Source organism: Polyodon spathula, chromosome 8 (assembly GCF_017654505.1).
Source record: "Polyodon spathula isolate WHYD16114869_AA chromosome 8, ASM1765450v1, whole genome shotgun sequence".
Classification (NCBI taxonomy): domain Eukaryota; kingdom Metazoa; phylum Chordata; class Actinopteri; order Acipenseriformes; family Polyodontidae; genus Polyodon; species Polyodon spathula.
In genome coordinates, this window is record NC_054541.1 from 22168145 (window position 1) to 22182640 (window position 14496).

Here is a 14496-nt window from a genome sequence, read left to right on the forward strand (position 1 = left end):
GCATCAATTGCAATGAAGTGAAAGCAACGTATTAACTGGGGATAATACCGTGGTTAGTATGCAGCTCCATACTAAACTAGTATGCAAATTAGATACCAATTCTACTTTCATGATAGTGTTATTAAACTGACAGGTCTAATAATATGAATATGAATAGACCATCCTTTTAAAACCAAGAGGTGTAATATTTTAAAGGTGTTTATCCTGTTCAGCAGTTCAGCTCATCAAGTGACTTGACTGAAATGTTTCTTCACCTAAGAGGTATTGAGTAGAATAAGTCTTAAATGACGTCATATTCACTCTAAGATTTTCTTGAAGTTGGGAAGTGAGAGGGGGTGGAGTGTCTTAATGACATCACACTGTTCCCTATATATTGAGGGGATGGAATCCAGTTCTCCCTATTCTACACCTAGGCACAAAGAGAGTGACCAAGGAAGCAGTTAACATTTGTTGCTTCCTTTCTAATCCTTTTCTTGATCATTATCTAGACTTGCAATAACTTGGAGTTTACAAAATGAGAAGTCAGCTTATTTGTTTAGTGCTCCTCCTTTTATCTTATGATAGGGTGTGCTCAGGTAAGTACTACTGAACTAAGATATTTATTGGAAGATGAAAAGTTTAATCATTATTTAGATTTTTTTTCATGTATTCTGGTTTATTTTTTTTTTTATTTTTTTTTTTAGAATGGGTATTAATCAAGTAATGGATTGCTGTGCTTCTACCATTTCACTGTACCTTGTGCACCTGTTACTTTTCATTCCAGTATATTTGGTCAGAATATTTGTGAATATATGTCACCTCTTCAGTTGTATTGAATGTTTTACCAAAAATATTATAGATAGAAAAAATAGCATTTTAATGAATAAACAACATATCTGTATAACCTGAATGGTGTACTTGCAAAATAAATAATTGATAAGACATTTTTTAAATGAAATACCACACCTTTTAAAACTTTGACAATCATTTTAAAATGCATGGCATGAATGTATTAATTGTTGCATGTTATTATTTTCTTCTGGTACCTTGATAATAGTGTATTTTATTCATTATTTCCCATACATATAATGTATTTCAGGGTTTCATTCAACCTGTGATATAATACTGTATTATTGCTTTAATAATAATAACCAAATTTCTAGTGACAAGACAAGGATGATATGATTCAAAGATTTTTGCTAAAAGCAGGAGATGTTACATGGTCACAGTTAGTTTGAGGTGACAATTCTGTAACCCATAATAAGGAAAAGGATTGATATAAACATGATTTACATTTATTCTTGACTAAGTATAATTGTAGCTTCTTTAAATTGTTTGTATTATTTAAATGAATCAATATACTGCTATAGTATTAGGTGAGAGCTCACAGTACATGCCAAAGATCCCTCCGTCATTACTAATGATTCCCCAGCAAACTAGATCTTGGACTCTGCTTGCAACTTGAGTGGGGATATATCAAACAAGCTTACTGTAGCTAAGTATAAACTCTTACAGGGATACACTATTCCAACAATGAAAGGTTAATTTTAGTATTTAATAGCTTAACTGAGCAAAACATGTCTAGAAGAACATTTGTGCATGCCAAAATAACTAATTAGTCCAACTGACAGTTACTTTACAATGATTATATTAATTAGATATACAAAGCTATAGTAACAAAGCCCAGTCTTAATTAATATATCAATTGATCACATGCTATGCTGGATCTTTTGAGGATGACACCCAGTTGACAGGCAATGCTACATATGAATCTTGTTTTAAGAAATTTCAGAACTAAATTCCCTCTGGCACACTTTTGTTGCATATGGAATTATTTATTCTGGCTAAGTAATTGCTCAATATATTGGCAGTCACAGGGCTTCAGTCTAGCTTGGTGATCTGTGTGGTGCAGTGGTTAAAGAAACAAGCTTGTAACCAGGAGGAACCGGTTCAAACCCCAGTTCAGCCACTGACTCATTGTGTGACCCCAAGCAAGTCACTTAACTTCCTTGTGCTCTGTCTTGTAAGTGTATGTGCAGCTGATGCACAGTTCACAGACCCTAGTCTTGTATCTTGTAAAGTGCTTTGTGATGGTGGTTCCATGTGAAAGGCACTATATAAAGATTGTTTTTTATTAAAGCTCCTGATTATGAAATGATCTTTCCACTTTTATGTTTGTGGTACTGACATTCCCCTCAGAAATGCACTACACATGTTTATCTTATAGTAAAGTGCTTGGTTTTCTTGTACCCAGATGGCTTCCAAAGAGAAAGACATGAATGATGATGTAGGCATATTATCACATGTTTGCAAACAGTACTAAAAAAATATTAATATTAATACATAGAGGGGTTAAGCACCAGTTAATATGTATTTTGAGGACAAAACAACAGTTGACATTAAATATAATATTCAAGTTTCATTATGTATATGATGTGACTGCTACTAGATATTTATTACTCTCAAAATGCTACATAGAAGCTGTCATTTGGCCTAAATTGCTCTAAAAGCAAATGTAATGAATGTCATCACTTGACTGTTGCATATTTAATCTAATGTATTGAAATACATGAAACACCAGGACTTGTACAGTATGAGAGAGACATTTTCATATATATATATATATATATATATATATATATATATATATATATATATGCCCCCCCACTAATAAAAAGCACTGTCTTGTCAATGACAATGCAGATTTTGTTTTTACTTATTTTTGTTCTGTAGTTTATAGCACAATAATTCTGCAGTAAAAACAGGTATATTAAGCAGTATGCCCTTATTTAAATGTCAAACATGTGCTCAAAGATTGGCCTTGTTCATTTAAACTTGTGTTAAAATAATAACCAGAAAATAGATTTTGTTTACAAATCGTAGACCTTTTTTGTCAACAATTTACATCATGAAATTGTCTGATTTTAATTAATGAGAACTCTCACTTGTCTAGGGGTCACTTTCATTTTATTGTTTAGGCAACACTCCAGGTTACTTGACATTGGTTGCCTTAGGTACTATGTTTACTATAAATCCAGTCAAATAATATAATTTCCTTGAAGATAACATCGTTAAATTGACTTTGATTGATTTATTTGTCTGTTATACAGCTTAAACATACATAATGTACACCATCAGAGTGTATATGAATAAATACAATTGATTATGGTGAATATTCATATTAATAACACATGAACCAGTAGTTTTCTTAAGTCTTTTAAAAATAAACTGTTTTTGGTTGCATCTATATTGTTTTCCTAACCTGAATGCTATACACAAATTAATTTTGTGGAATCTTGTTTCCACTTGGACAATTACACTATGTAACACAAGTTTTGTTCCTGGGTAGTAAGTGTTATTTCCTAATTGCTTATACCTCAAAAGTATAGAAAATGGCTATTATTCCCCCCAAACTTTGCTTTTGTGACCAGGACAGTGATATTTCAAAATATTACTATTTCCAATGGGAAAACGGGCAAATGTGTATATTTTCGTTCACATAGTCAGAAAAAAACAACATATGACTCCAAATTAACATGTATTTATACTAAAGTAATACAAAAATGACTACAAAAGATTTAGAAGTGAGTAGTTTTTCGAGATTTACGATTATACTGTAAATACACACATTGTGAAAAGTTTTGACTTTAAATCAAGGGAAGTAATGTTAAAACTGTACAATGCACTAGTAAGACCTCATCTTGAATATTGTGTTCAGTTCTGGTCACCTCGCTATAAAAAATATATTGCTGCTCTAGAAAGAGTGCAAAGAAGAGTGACCAGAATTATTCCGAGCTTAAAAGGCATGTCATATGCAGACAGCCTAAAAGAATTGAATCAGTCTTGAACAAAGAAGACTACGCGGCGACCTAATTCAAGCATTCAAAATTCTAAAAGGTATTGACAATGTCGACCCAAGGTACTTTTTCGACCTGAAAAAAGAAATAAGGACCAGGGGACACAAATGGAGATTAGACAAAGGGGCATTCAGAACAGAAAATAGGAGGCACTTTTTTTACACAGAGAATCGTGAGGGTCCGGAATCAACTCCCCAGTAATGTTGTTGAAGCTGACACCCTGGGATCCTTCAAGAAGCTGCTTGATGAGATTCTGGGATCAATAAGCTACTAACAACCAAACGAGCAAGATTGGCCGAATGATTTCCTCTTGTTTGTAAACTTTCTTATGTTCTTATATGTATGCTTAATATACAAATAATGTTTTTACATGGCAATGTAAATTTTTGCCATGTAATTTTTTACACGGGAATGCACATACTGCATTTCCATTTCCACAGAATCAATATGGGCCAGAATGGACAAAAATTCAAAGGGCATAATAGTAGGGGCATACTAAGGCCACCTGTGACAGAGAAAGAATGAATCTTGTTTATAAATCTCCCTCCTGACCCGTGAGGGCGCTGTGTAAAGGGAACAGTGTGCCCTGGACTGGATGGTTTGGCAATTCATTCCAGGGAAAGGTGGAAGTCGGCCATCTAGAAAGGGGGCGGAGCCACAGTACCCCAAGTCATTGCCACAGACGGGAGGCGATATGACAATCGCGGTTTGGAGGAAAAGCGATTGCACTCGCTAACCAAGGGGGATTGCTGAAGGTACAAAGGGGGGATGTGGTAAAGCAAACTGTTCCTTTATTATGGTTGCAAGAGAACCGCTGAAGGACTGTAGAGTAACCGTGAGTGTTTTCTGTTTGTGTTTTTTTTGTCTAATTGTACTTGTTTGTTCTTGTTAGATGGCTAACACGTACCGGGAGCTGTCGCCAAAGGCCAGCACCAACCCGGACAGCACTGAACTATTGTTCACTAATAAATTGTATTTGATCACGTGCACATTACCACTCACTCTGGACTTGATTGTGTTTGTGTTCTATGCGTGTTTATACTGTGTGTATTATTTCGGGACTGAACCCTGAGTTTTCACTGTGCAGTACACATTGCTGTGTATTGCCAGGGATTATTATTTATGGTCGCCAAAAAACCCAGATTATAAAAACAAATAAAGGATTGTTTGGACTTTGTTATCTGTCATCTGTTTAAGCACTGCATCACAATTATACCTGCGCACTGCAAACCACTTTGTCACACGTGGTGTCAGGGTGGGATGGACCGCACTACACTAACAGCGCTGCTGGATGCGCTGTATAGTAGATGGGAGATCGAGTAGAGAAGAAGAGAGGAGAGGTACATGCCTCTGAGAGGGTCTGGATTACGATGATGCCAAGCGCACCGACAGGACCCGTGATGATGGCCCTGAAGGCGAGGGCACAGAAAATGATGGTGGAGGATGACCCGGACTAGCCTGTTTGATCAGGGAGGCCCAGGCAGCTTACCAGGCCATGTCTCATGATGAAGCCGCCCAATACGACCTAGTAAAGCAGGCCATTCTCCGACATCTGAACATCATGGGGGAAACACAGTGCACTTTCAGGGAATACCAGAGACCATCAGATACACGCCCCAAGGTAGTCGCAAAACACTTGTGTGACCACATGGTACACTGGCTCTGCCCCCGAAATCAGGGGTACAGATGGGCAAGGCCATTGTCACCGAGCAGTTCTGCTATGTGGTCAGCTCCAAAATCCAGGCATGGATACGGCGCCACAATCCTGACACCCTGGAAGCTGCATTGAAACTGGCAGAAGATCAACCCCAGTTTAGATAAATCTATTTCTGATCCTGTTACAACTGTTTCATCACGGGCCCTGTGCAACCTTATAAACAACCTGAATATAATGGATCTGTGGCATATGAGGAATATTAATGTTAAAGACTTTACTTTTTTTTCTGAAGACAAGTCATATTCCTGGATCAATTACATTTTAGTTTCTTCAGAGCTTAATAATTCTGTGTTTAAAACTGACATCCTTCCAATTGCGCTCAGATCATTCTCCAATGCTATACACTAATTGTAGCAATAAAACCTCACACGCCTGTAGATGGCGCTTTAATACTTATCTGATACAAAACTCAGAATTCTAAACACAATTTAACACAAACTTGATTGAATTTCTACAGTTTAACATTGATTCTTCAGATAATCCACAGACACTCTGGGAGGTTACTAAATGCTTCTTGAGAGGTAACTGCACGTCCTTTTCTTTATGTTTTTCTGCAAGTTTCATTCAGTTACTAGAATTTATCATTGAAAATACAAATGAAAAAACAAGTCTTACACAGCTATGTTCACTTAAAACTAACCTAAGGCTTTTTATCATTGCTTCAGTTTTTAGCTTGCTTTTTCCTCCCTGCTTTCTCCTCTTTTTGCATTGTTGTTGAGTTTATCATTTTCAGGAAGCTGGATTGTCCATGCCAGATTGTTGTAGCACTTTGAAATATGTCCCAGTTGTACACTGTTGGTTTAGTTGAGTTTAAACCAGACTACCTTATAATTACAGCCCTTTGTTTTCATTTTTTATTTTCAATCATGTGATGTTTTTTTAAAGCTATTCATATGTGGGTTTAATTTTTGAGTATGACGGAACATTTAGGAGAGGTATTCTGAGCCATTGTGTATATAAGGTAGACAGTAGAAGGCTTGATGCTCCAATAACATTAGATGAACTTAAAATGTCTATTAAATCAGTGAAAAGGCCCCTGGCTTAGATGGCATTCCTCCCAAACTATTACTAGAATTTTGGAACACAGTCAGCCCTTTGATTCTAGACTCCATAAATTTTGCAATTAAAAGTTGATCATTTCATAGCGATCAGAAAACTGCCCTGATATCTATATTACTAATGAAAGGTAAAAATCCCTATGATGAGTCAAAGGGATTTCGGTCTGTGATTCAGCCTCCCGACAGTAGATGGCATCAAACCAACTCGGGACTTCCCTTACCAAGATCTCGTGACCATGGCAAAAGTCATCTTTTTGACGGGTGGCACCTTGGTGAGGGGTGGAAGTACGAGTATGTAAATTCCAGCCACTGGAGTCAAGTGAAGGATAAGGACACTTGTCAGTTGGGGATTGGTGTTCCACTGACTACAGAGGCGGGACATTACATACTAAAGGGAACGTACTACTGTGTTCGGGGTTGGTCCGAAAGTAAAATAGGCGGAGTAACGGGTGGAGGGTGAGACTAGTTTGGTGCAGCGGGATTTTTTGAAAACACTAACATTTCTTTTGTCTTTTTTTTGTTTATGTATGGTTCGCCACGAAGACGATTAAAGACGAGTCCTCATGATCTGTTTTGGATTTCACCCCTGCACTCCTTCCCTCACGCTGTTTTGTTTTCTTTCGTTGTTTTATTATTTTGTTGTGTATAGATAATAAAAATAAATTATTTTATTTCTGTACACATAAATTACTGTCTGGACATTCCATTTAATACACTCTCGCCTCACAATCCCCTTCCATGCCCAAGCTATAAACCTATTTCTCTCATTTGCAGTGATCTTAAATTATATGCAAAGGTGCTCATTACCAGACTAGAATCATACATAGGAAAGCTCATATTTTTTTTATGAAAGGACGTTTGGCTTCGGAAAATATTCTATGTCTGCTTCATGTAATCCATGTGTCTGATCCTCACACTGCTAATTGTGCAGTTCTCTCCATGGATGCTGAAAAGGCCTTTGATTGGGTGGAATGGGATTACCTCTGTCTAGTTTTGGAACACTTTGAATTTGGCTCTGGCTTACTTGGTACGGTGAAAGCCTTGTATAGCACTCCTTTGGCCTCAGATCTCACAGGTGGCACTCAATCATACCCCTTCTCTCTGGGGAGGAGAACACGACAAGGCTGTCTCCCTTTCTATTTGCATTCTCTCTGGAACATTTAGCACAAGCCATTAGACTAAACACTCTTATTACTCCCATTGAAATTAAAGGTTCAAAACAAGCCATTTCTCTCTATGCTGATGATGTCCTTTTGTACATCGCCAACATTTCAGAATCTATACCACATATTTTAACATTGTTTAAGACTTTTGGATAGATGTCAGTTTACAAAATTAACTCGACCAAATCAACTTTGTTTCCTTTGAATTATCCTGCTAGGAGCGTTATATTACCTCACATCATCCCTATAGATACAAGTTTTACATATCTAGGAATACAAATAAATCCCTCTTTACATTAGGTTTCTAGGCATAATTTTAATTAATTGATGCAGACGGTCAAGGCTGATCTTTCAGGGTGGTTTGCTTTGCAGTTCTCCTTGCAAGGTAGGATAGCTGCAATCAAAATAAATGTTCTGCCACGTATTCATTTTCTGTTTCTCTTGCATTTGATGAACTGGTATGACCTAACTTACATTTCAGCATACTATGTCAAAAACAATGTTATAAGTACTTCCAAATCAGTGTAAATGACTGATTGGACTCATTCTGTATAGAATGTACCGTAGACAATGCTCTGCTGTATGAAACAGGCTACCAGGGGGCGTAGTGCGGCCGGAGTAGACTGAGGCATCATTGCTTTTTTTTTTTTTTTTTTTTTTTTTTGTTGGGGGGGGGGGGGGTTGTTGGGCACCACTCTCCCACTTACATATTATATAAAGTGAACATTTTATTTTGCTATTTGTATTTTATTAATACATACACTTTACATGGATCATGGTCCCAACTCACACTCACCAAAGGTACATTTCCTGTTGTCACTCACTATCATACAGCTCACTGTGCCTATGCCTCAGTAATACAGTACTGGCTATTGGGCAAAGCTTTTATTTTTTTATATACGGTGCACAGAAATGCACAAGCTGTGAAAAATGTTTATTTTGTATCCAATGATATGAAGAAGCCTACTGTAGCCTACCAGTGATTGCGTCCATTATTCATGATATGTACTATTAACAATGACTTTCATAAACACAGGTGTACATAAAGCAATTTATTTAATATACACTGAAAAAAACCCCCACTATTTTCTGGCTACGCTCATATGCTCATTTGTATTTTACACTGGGCAGAAGTCTGAAAAAAGAGGCTGCCGTTTGCTTTTGGATACACGTTGGATTATAACTTTTGGATTTCTTACGAGGAAAATGTTAAGTGCAAAACAACGGGAAATGTGTTATTATTATAATTGAAGTAACTATCCCACCTGAATTAATGTATGTTTTTTGATAGTTAAAGTGCTAGTAAACATTAGTTAGTATGTGCATTTCGATTTAAATTTAAATACCCATAAAATGTTGAAAACGTTAACTGTTTACAATGTGCAATATTTTATTTTTAGGAGAGCTGTGGTACTTGGTTTTGCCCCTACACCCAGGCTTCATAAACTTTTGTGATTTGAAACTTTAAAGGTTTCTAAAAAAAACAAAAACAGTTTTCTTAAATAATATGAAGCCCATATTTCATACCTGTGTTTAGTAATGTATTCCAGATAATTTCATATTTTTATATGCACCTTTTCTTTGTGTGTCTAGCTTGAAACATGTACTCGGTTATTCAGAAGACCGACAGCAAAACAATAAGTGCCTATTCAAATTTAAAACATGATGGACAAAATTACTTCCGGAAATGATAAAGTGTAGTCATACGTATTTTTTCTTTGTTTTTCATACAAATCTTAATTTTTTTAAAGCAGTTCTGAAGTTACTAACGAAACTGCCCAAATTGTTCAATCACTGCAAATATTTCAAAATAATCCATTAACAAATGGTGCTATGGCAATCGGGTAACTTTTTGCAAAGGCAAATGTTAGGGATATCGTTTTCTTAAAGGGAACATCAGTTGCCCAGCTCAAACTCCCTTCAAAATCACAACATGAAATGGACTGCACAATCTAACACAAACATGAAGCACTTTGCACTTGTTTGCATTTTTACCACTTTTCCTCAATATCAGGCCCAGTCTTGACTGATTTGTACTGTTATTGTAATGCCACATTACTCTGTATGAATTGAACATGGACTAATCCTTTACTGATATTCTGACACCTTCCAATATCCTATTGATAAATGTAATCTACCTCATGCTTTTAAGATTGTATACCAGTTTCAGTTTGTCATCTATTTTTTTCTGACACAGTTAAGTTTTTAAATTGGCTTTCCTGTCAGAAGCAAAAGTCTGTTTGGGGGGACTTCATTTTACTAATATATAATATTGACATAGATAAATATTTGAAATTCGCTACTTATAGTGAAAAAATGGCAGAGTTTAAAATTAAGGAATCTTTCAGAAAATTATAACTTAAGTGAAAATACGTATAAATAAATGACTTCTATTTCTTCTCATAGTATATATATATTTATATAATATCTATAATATATTGATATATATATATATATATAATATATATATATAAATATATATATAACATGTTTATTTGAACATGTTTACTTTGTTTCTTTAAACCATCTCTTTAGAAGTTTATAATAATAGAAAAAAAAAAAAAAAAAAAAACATTACCAAGTTTTCATATGTGAGTATAACGGAACATTTAGAAGAGGTATTCTGAGTCATTGTTTATAGATATATCAAAATGGATCATTTCTAAACAGATGGAAAACAAACTGGTGCTTTAGATTAAATGATCTACTGCAAATGCATTCCAAGCTTATCATATATGATAAATCTAATGCATGTCTGCCAGAAAGACGGCTGTAGTGGGTGACATCAGACCAGAACCAGGAACCAACACAGAATAAACAGAGCGGTGGAGTTTGGTGAAGCTGAGCACTTGGTTGCGCTTAGCATTTAATAAATGAACAAACAGAAAATAAAAGGCTGCAAGACAAACAAAACACAGGACATGGCACTTTAGCCAAAATAGAGACAAACAAAACGGAAACAGTGGACTAACAAACAAACAAACAAGGTGAGTCAAGACAGTTCTATTTACTTTATTTTACTTTGTTTACTTTCCTTCTCCAACCCGTTCTCCACTCACCAAACACACAACCCAGTGTGAGTGAAAACATGTTGCTTTTATGCAGCTGTACCGAGACTCCATTGCTAATCAATCGTTCAATTGGAGTCTCAATTGGCTAATGGGAGGATTAGCCGGAGCGGATAAGAGTCACCAAGAGAGTACGTTGATGGTGATAGGTAAGCAGCAGGGGGAGAAAGAGATTCTGGTCATTGAAGCCCTTTCAGGATTAGAGAAATGTGTAAGTTGCCGAGTGTAGAGCTGGGATGCCAAAAATAAGTTTGTAGAAAAACTGAATGCTGGAAATTGAAATATTGATGGAAGAAACTCTCATAGCTCCATTCTTAAGGGACATAATATAGGACGATTCTACAGGAATTGAAAATGAAAGGAACGGAATACAATTCCAAGATGACAAATATATTTGCAGTGAGCGGGGAGTGATGCTGAGAAGCATTGTTTCTTGAGCCTGCAGAATTAGAGAATGCAGCGGGTGGATGACATGAATGTCAGGTCTGAAAAGGGAGGAAACTGAGTTGGCAGGAGGTCGTCTTCTGGAGATAATGCTCTGCATCTCTGCATTTGGAAACAAGAAATAGAATCGTCAATTACATTCAGGTGGCCGAGAATGTGTAGAACTCTGAGAATGAACTGATGAGTAACAGGTAACCAAATAATCCTTCTGAATATTATTATTATATGGTGGGAGGTGAATGACCTTTGTTAATTTGGACTGTAGCTGAATTCTGAGTGGAGAAGAATGGATTTTTGGGCCCAGGAAGACCCCCAAAAGGAATGTGGCTACAACAACTGGATACATTTCGTTCAATGACGAGGAGTGATTGGGGATAGGAATGCTGATGAATTCTTCAGGCCATGGAGCAGAAAACCATTTTCCCTTGTAGTATCCGCCCAAGCTGAGAGAGGGAGCTGCATCTGTGAACAGCTAAATGTCTTCATGCAGCAGGAGACAAGCGACGTAAAAGTAATACCGTTCCAGACTTTTTAGTAGGAGCTCCTACAGGCAAAAATGATCTATGAGTATGACATTGTTGAGGGAATCAACAGAAGGGATCAAGAGAATGTAAGAGATGAAAGCTCTTTCTTGAGGAATTATCCTCATTGCTTAGTTTTAAATGGCCTAGGAGAGACAGAAGATTGCGTTTGGTAGGAGGGCGACCGGACAGAAAAGTGGAAATAGAAACAATACGATTGCTCCCCAAGGCTGAAAAAGATTGGGAATCCAGGGTGAAGCCTAGATACTCAATGGAAGTGAGAGGACCCAAGATCTTTTCTGATGCTAGGGGGATGCTAAGCTTTGAAAATAATGATATGAGGATTGTTATTTTCTGGGCAGGGAAGTGTGGGGAAAATCTAATTGAAGAAAATCATCCAGGAGATTCAGCACAAAAGGAATGCGGTAGTTATTAAGGAGGATCCAGCACAGTGCTTCTGACAGGGTATTGAATATCTATGGGCTGCTTTTGCAGCCGAACGTCAGGCGAACAGAAAAATAAAATTTAAAAAGCCACTGTACTCAGAAGATGTGCCTGAGGGCAGGCTCAATGGGCATGATTAAAAAATGTGAGAGAAATCTTCGAGAGGGATTAAAACTATTGATGCTGGGTGTGGTGGAGTTATGGTGAGCAGAAATGAAGGAAGTTACAGGTGGAATAGTACAGGTTCGTTTGTTGAAGTTATTACAAATCTGATAGCCTCCAGAGCCCTGAACATCCTTTGATCTGAAGGGGATGAAAAGATGAGGAGGATTGCGAGGGAGGGACATGAGGGGACAGGGTGGAGGGTCAGTGGGGTGAGCAGTTGAACCACATGTCAAGCTTACTAGAAGCCAAAGACCTGGGGAAAACAGGAGAATATGCATTGGTCCAGTGCACCCCAATAGATGCTCTGGTTCCATTGTTGAAGATGGCCAGCAGCTTAGGCTGAAAAATACTTTGTAGTATTCAAGGAAATGGGAACCTCTGAATCTAACTGAGAAGTCTAAAATGATTGCCATACAATAATCAACTTGCACTGGCGGTCGAGATAGAACTCGCATATGATGTCCATGAAATGGTTGAGAACTAGAATGAACTTGGAAATGGAGAGTGTCTTGAATAAATTGCTGATGAGCTGAAAGAAAAAAAAAGACATCTCACAGATAAGGGACCACTATGGGGCCTGCTGGATGCCTGCAGTGAGGGGAGGGAAGCTGAAAGGTTATAGTTGGAGGAGAAGGGACCACTATGGGGGCCTGCTGGATGCCCATAGTGGCCCGGGAGATCAGTGCAGGGGCCTGCTGGACGCCTGCAGTGAGGGGAGATAACCTGAATGGTTATAGTTGGAGCCAGAATGCTCAGTAACTGCTGAATTAGCCTTTGATTGACAGGTACTGTGGTCCCGCCTTCAGAGTTTTTCGGACGTAGATGCGCTTCGTGGAGATGCAGTCGTTGCGGGGCGAGGTGTTTCAAGACTGCTTAATAAGCAGAATTGGGCTTGTTTCTTGAGAGTCATGGGTTGGAATTTGTAGAAACACTCATACTGGGATGGGTTGGGCTTGTTTTGTCGTGAAACTTGGCAACACTGGGAGCGAGCTGTAAAGCAATGATTTGTGCTTACGTCATAGCACCTGTGACAGGAATGATGCTGCAGAGTGGAGAGAAATAAAGCAAACAAACTCTTCTTACGTGCTGTAGATTTAAAAGTGATGTTGTTGCTACGAAGAGAATGCTGGAGTCTTGGGATCGTCCAGTCTCTGATGTCAGGAGGAGGAGTGAGTGTCCAGGCGGGAGCCATGGCAGACAGGAGAAGCAGACATCTGGGCGGAGAAGTTTGGAGTGGTAAATACCGCCGAATTAAGTTGTCATGGAGTTGGCCCGGGAAGGGTTGGTTGAACTGGTTGAGTGGATCTCATCAGATCATCATCTGACGAAACGGAATAATCCAGAATATTGACTGTGATGTGTGCATTTACGATGAAATCGAAACGCAACTGAGAGGAAAGTGAAGAGGGTATTTATAGTGCTAACAATCTTAATTAGCTAATGTGTAAACTGAATGATTCAATGTGTGATGCAAAGATTGGTGTATGACCCTCCTCTCGAACTATATCAATTGTCACCGAATTAACAATTATATATATATATATATCTATATATATAGCTCTATATATAGATATATAGATACAACACTGTATATATTTAGAACTTTTTTTAAAACCCACTCAGGGTGACCACATGGACATCTAATGTCCTGTATTGATTTAAATAGGTTGAGTGTTGGGTATTATCTAACTGCTTTCTAAATATGCATTGTGCCGTGAGTTTAAAATGCCACCAATTTCCCACAGGTTGCCTGACAAATTTAACATTTAATATGTTGTTACAGGTCAATACAGACTAGGAGAATTGTGTAGTTACTTAACATAAAATCAATTGTTTTTTTGGGGGGGTTTTGTTTTCTCCCTAATGTATCATAAACCCCAAGAAATAAAAGACAACCTTAACATTTGTATTGCTTTCCATAACACAAACCAGTCTTTATATAAAACTTTTTATATAGCCTAGAACTAGTTATTTGTACACTAAATTATACAAATTGTATATTGTTATTTACATGGACTTGAAAAGTATTAATATTTATATGTGTTTGTTTTTTGTTTCTAGTTACTTCAGAAAATCCAAG